Source organism: Ictidomys tridecemlineatus, chromosome 7 (assembly GCF_052094955.1).
Source record: "Ictidomys tridecemlineatus isolate mIctTri1 chromosome 7, mIctTri1.hap1, whole genome shotgun sequence".
NCBI lineage: Eukaryota > Metazoa > Chordata > Mammalia > Rodentia > Sciuridae > Ictidomys > Ictidomys tridecemlineatus.
The window spans coordinates 79,957,916-79,963,915 of record NC_135483.1 but is presented as its reverse complement, the minus strand read 5'-3'; positions in this window follow the sequence as shown (position 1 = coordinate 79,963,915).

Sequence of the window (6,000 nt, the reverse complement as noted above, 5' to 3'; positions counted from 1 at the left end):
GATCCCAATTTTGAGGCCAGCCTCTGCAATTTAGCATGAACTTGTCTCAAAGTAAAAAAAAATTAAAAAGGCCTGGGGATATAGCTCAGAGGTAAAGCACCTCTGGGTTCAATCCCCACTACCAAATCAAACCAAACCAATCAAAAAAAAAACACAAACAAACTTGGTAGTGGGGAAAACTGAACCCTGTCATATAAGGCCAATGTCTCCCACTGTTCAGCCCTACTACTTTAGGGTGACCTGTAGGGCTTCATTCTTTCAACAGAGATTAGAAACTGGTTTGCTTCAGGTACTGACCCTCAACATCTCTACAATACCTTTTACTAAGAAAGAAATCCATTTAAATTTTCAACCTCACATTAAAAAATATATGTCTGTTAAGGTAGTCTATTGCGCACTTAACAACAACAACAAAACACCTTCCTTTTCATTTTGCAAATGTGGTGGTAGCTGGCTTTAGCTCAAAAAGCAGCCACAACTGTAGATTTTTGACAATGCAACTTTGACACAAATAATAGTAATTCGTTTACACAACTGCTGTCAAGGCACCAAAGGGAATTATTTGAGCAACACAGAAGGATAAAAACCAACTTTTGCCCAAGGTTTCAGCTTTGCTTCTTCAGAAGTTTCCATCCCCACCAGTTTCTGAAGCATTATTGTGAGTTATCTTACCACCCAAGATCCCGAGAGAGAAAGCTGGGTAGTACTGGAAGTGATACTCTTTTCACTGACAGACAACTGAAACTTGGATTAAAAATTGCTGTTATGGGGCAAAATTAACCCAGGGAGTTCTTTGAAGCCATAAATTAGTTTTACACTTGAAGACTTTTATGATATCACAGTTTATATTTTCTCTTAGAATCCCAAAGAGTTACTCTGCCTCATTTTCTTAGGAAAGTAAATATATTTATTCCTAAGAACCACAATTGAATAATGGTCAAATTTTATTGTCGTGGGGAAGGGTACTAGAAGTTGAACCCAGGGGTTCAATTTACCACTAAGCAACATCCTCCTCCATTTCTTTTTTTTTTTTCTTTCTTTCTTTTTTTTTTATTTATTTGGAGACAAGATTTCCTTAAGTCACCCAGACTGGCCTCAAAATTGCACTCCTCCTGCCTCAAGCTTCTGAGATACTAGGATGACGGTTGTGTGCCATCACACGTAGCTTGATTCATTTTTGCCAATAGATTAGCACTAGAGCAATGAATTATTAGAAAACTACATTTTTAAAAGAAAATAACTCAAGGCCAGGTGTGATTACATGCCTGTAATCCCAATGGCTTGGGAGGCTGAGTCTGGAGGATAGAAAGTTCCAGGCCAGCCTCAGCAATTTAGCAAGGCTCTCAGCAACTTAGTGAGACCCTGTCTCAAAAGAAAAAAGAAAAAGGTCTGGGGATGTGGCTCAGTGGTAGAGCGTCTCTGGTTTGGAAGGAAGAAAGGAAGGAAGGGAGTGATGTGAGTACCAGAAAATATTTTAGGGTTATTGATGGGGTTATATTAATCAGTGCGTGTGTTAGATAAAGACTACAGTCTTTATGTCCATGATGTAAACCACAAAACTTCGATAGACTTAAGAGTCTACACCTGGGCATAGACCCCAGAGCTCACCCAGTCATCAGGGGAAGCACAACTGAACCAGGACTTACAAATCCAGCAATTTGGAGGCCAGCAGGAATAACAGGACCTGGACAGAGAGATCAAGACCTCCATGTTGTTGTCCCCCCTGTGCCAGACTCCTTGGGGCCGGATTGAGTTCCAGTGATCCAGACTTAAGATACGTCACAGGTGAGCGCTTGGGACCCTTGGGTATAGACTCAGTCAGGACTTAGAATTAGGATGTGGGGTCTGAAGTGTGATGAGCATCAGTAAGATAGTTCAATTGAATCTGTGCCTCAGACTGGGTCTGTAGTAACCCCTCGTGACAGGAAGGAAGGAAGGAAAGGAGAAGGAAAGGAAAAAAGGGGGAGAGGAAAGAAGAAAAATAACCCCAAAGAGAGAAAAACACTGAAATGGGTGAAACAAAGTAAAGGCGAGATCATCATGGTTTGTACCCAACACTCTCTCTCCCGGGACTCTCCAAAGCTTGATGTATGATTATGGCAATCATTGTATCATCCTGGAGGCTCCCAGGATGTCACAGCTATGCTGCAAATTTAAAAATTCCTACTTTGAATTGGGTGAGTCAAGGTCATTTAAGAGCCATATTGACATGCTACTCATTGAAGGGCAAAGTACCCGGGATGGAACTCAGGGGCGCTTGACCACTGAGCCTCACCCCCAGCCTTATTTTGTATCTTATTTTGAGGCAGGGTCTCACTGAGTTTCTAAGCACCTTGCCATTGCTGAGGCTGGCTTTGAACTCGAGATCCTCTTGTCTCAGCCTCCTGAGCCTCTGGGATTATAGGAGTGTGCCACCACACCCAGCACTACTTATTTTTGACTTTTAAGAACCAGTCAGGGGCTGGGGATGTGGCTCAAGCGGTAGCACGCTCGCCTAGCGTGCTTGCGGCCCGGGTTCGATCCTCAGCACCACATACAAAGATGTTGTGTCCGCCGAGAACTAAGAAAGAATAAATGTTAAAATTCTCTCTCTCTCTGTCCCCCTCTCTCTCTCACTCTCTCTTGAAAAAAAAAAAAAAAAACAAACCAGTCAGTCCTTGACCCACTTTGAGTTTTGTGCATGGTGAGAGATGGGGGTTTAATTTCACCATTGCATATGGATTTCCAGTTTTCCCAGCACCGTTTGTTGAAGAGGCTATCTTCTCCAATATATGTTATTGGCACTTTTGTCTAATATAAGATAACTATATTTATGTGGGTTTGTCTCTGTGTCCTCTATTCTGTACCACTGGTCTACCAGAGACCCTGCACCTAACAGAAGAAACAATAGGCCCAAATCTCCATCATGTCGGATGGGATGGAACTAAAAAGAAACTAGAAAGCTTCTTATCAGCAAAAGAAACAATCAATGAAGTGAATAGAGAGTCTACAGAATGGAAGTAAATTCTTACCACATGCACATCAGATAAAGCACTAATCTCTAGGATATATATAAAGAACTCAAAAATCTTAACACCAAAAAAGCAAATTACCCAATCAATAAATGGGTCAAGGAACTGAACAGACACTTCTCAGAAGAGGATATACAATCAATCAACAAATATATGAAAAAATGTTCAACATCTCTAGCAATTAGAGAAATGCACATCAAAACTACTCTAAGATTTCATCTCAGTCCAGTCAGAATGGCAGCTATTAAGAATACCAACAACAGGGGCTGGGGTTGTGACTCAGAGGTAAAGACTGGGTTCAATCCTCAAAGAAAATAAAATATAAATATTGTGTCCACCTATAACTAAAAAAATATTTTTTTAAAAAAGAATACAAACAACAAGTATTGGCAAGGATGGGAAAAGGGCACACTCTTACTTTGCTGGTGGGACTGCAAATTGGTGCAGCCAATCTGGAAAGCAGTATGGAGATTCCTTGGAAAACTGGGAATGGAACCACCATTTGACCCAGCTATCCCACACCTCTGTTTATACCCGAAGGACTTAAAAACAGCATACTACAGGGACATAGCCACACCAGTGTTTATAGCAGCACAATTCACAATAGCTAAACTGTGGAGCCAACCTAGATAGTCTTCATTCAACCTAGATAGTCTTCATAGATCATTCAGTAGATGAATGGATCAAGAAAACTGTGGTATATATACACAATGGAATATTACTCAACATTAAAAGAGAATAAAACCATGGCATTTGCAGGTAAATGAATGCAGTTGGAGAATATTATGCTAAGTGAGCCAATCCCCCAAAACCAAATGATGAATGTCTTCTCTGATTCATAGGATGCTCATTCATAATGGGGATGGGGTGGGGAACTTGGAAGGAATGGATAAACTTTAGATAGGGCAAAAGGGAGGGAGAGGAAGGGAGAGGGAATGAGGGTAGGAAAGATGCTGGAATACAGGTATGAAGACACGCATGGTGTGACTCCACTTTGTGTACAACCAGAGACATGAAAAATTGTGCTCTATTTGTGTAATATGAATCGAATTGCATTCTGCTGTCATACATAACTAATTAGAATGAACAAAATTTTTTAAAAATGTGATACAAAAAGAAAAACAAAAAGTACCAGTCAATAAGACCATCCATCTGATGATCAATCCACCTGGGACTAAAGACATGTTCCTAAAGTCTCAATGAAACCAACTGTGAGAAGGTGAAGTAGCTGTCAGGAATTATTGCAGAGAAGGTTCTATAGCTCTGCTATCCAGCATGGCAGCCACCATCTTCATGTGACTCTTTCAGTTGATCCTCTTAATTCAGATTTAATTTTTGCAAAAATTCATCTATGAGCTAAAAATTGTTTGTAACCCCAAATCAATATGCTCGGTGCTTTGGAGACCATTCATGGATAGCAAAAAATCTGAATTACTTGATGCCACATCTTTTGCATTTTGCACTTTTGTGTGTGTGTGTGTGTGATTCTACAATTTAAAATGCTGAGCAGCTCATTCTCAAGAATAGTGTTTAATAGCTGTCTGAGGTTCTTTACAGAAGAAGGTATTAGAGGAGACTCAGTTCCAGCAGAAGTGATAGTGCTGTGGGCCGAGACCTCAGGGTTAATAAATCAACAACACACACACACGTTTTGGTACTGGGGATTGAACACAGGGGTGCTTTACATCCTCAGCCTTTTTTTCATTTTTTATTTTGAGATTGGGTCTAAGTTTCTTAGAGCCTAAGTTGCTGAGGCTGTCCTCAAACTTGCAATCCTCCTACGTTAGCCTCCTGGGTCACTGGGATTACAGGCTTATGCCACTGTGCCTGGCTCAACAATGTATCTTTAATATAGTGTTTTTCAGCACATAAAACAACATTATAGATCAGCTGATGTAAACATGTTGAGAGACCTGCAGACACCCAACTCTGTATTGTCTCTAAAAGGGAGGCTTCTGATCCTAAGGCTGTGGGCCAAGACCAAGGGCCAGCATAGTCTGGGCTTTCTTGAACCCAGAAACTTTTTTTCACTCAGGACTTCCCAGAGAAGCAGCTTCCCTGCTTTAATGGCTCAAACCCATCCATAAATTTATGGCCTCCAACACCTATTCATCTTAGATACAAAGACATATAGATTCTGAAAGGATGGGAACATACACTTGATGCATGAGCAACAATCTAGTAGGACTATTATCAGGGAATAGACTTATTTTAAGTCAAAACTCATTATAAAAAAGAAAAAAACTTGTTAAAAGAGACAAAAAGGTGTGTGTCTGCCACGAACTTAAAAGTAATTATTAAAAAATTCTCTCTCTCTCTCTCTTAAAAAAAAAAAAAGAGAGACAAAAAGGGGCTGGGGTTTTGGCTCATCAGTAGAGCGCTCACCTAGCACGTGGGAGGCCCTGGGTTCAATTCTCAGCACCACATTAAAAAAAAAAAGAGAGAGAGAGACAGAAAGGTGTGTGTTGGGGGGAGGACAAAAGGGACTATATAGGGATGGGGCTGTGGCTCAGTGGTAGAGTGCTTGTCTAGCAGGTGTGAGGCACTGAGTTTGATTCTCAGCACTGCATATAAAATAAAGGTCCATTGACAACAAAACAACAACAATAACAATAAAAACAAACAAACAAAATAGACTATATATGTTGATAAAAGTCAACCCATCAAAGATATACAAGAATTATAAAGATACAACAGAGTAGATCTCCAAAATATATGAAGCAAACACTGACAGAAGTGAAGGAACAAACAGACCTAATTGCAACAATGGATAGAAGGAAATAATAGCACAAACAGGAGTTTAACTAGACCCAAGGGATACATACTCACTCACCCCCAAACAAAAGCTAAACACACTTTCTTCCTCATGCAGGGATAACATTCTCCAGGGCAGACTTTATGTCAGGCCACCGAATAAGTCTCAATAAATTTAAAAAGAATAAAATCTTACAAAGCAAACCACACGTTAATTTCCACATGTGATTGATTA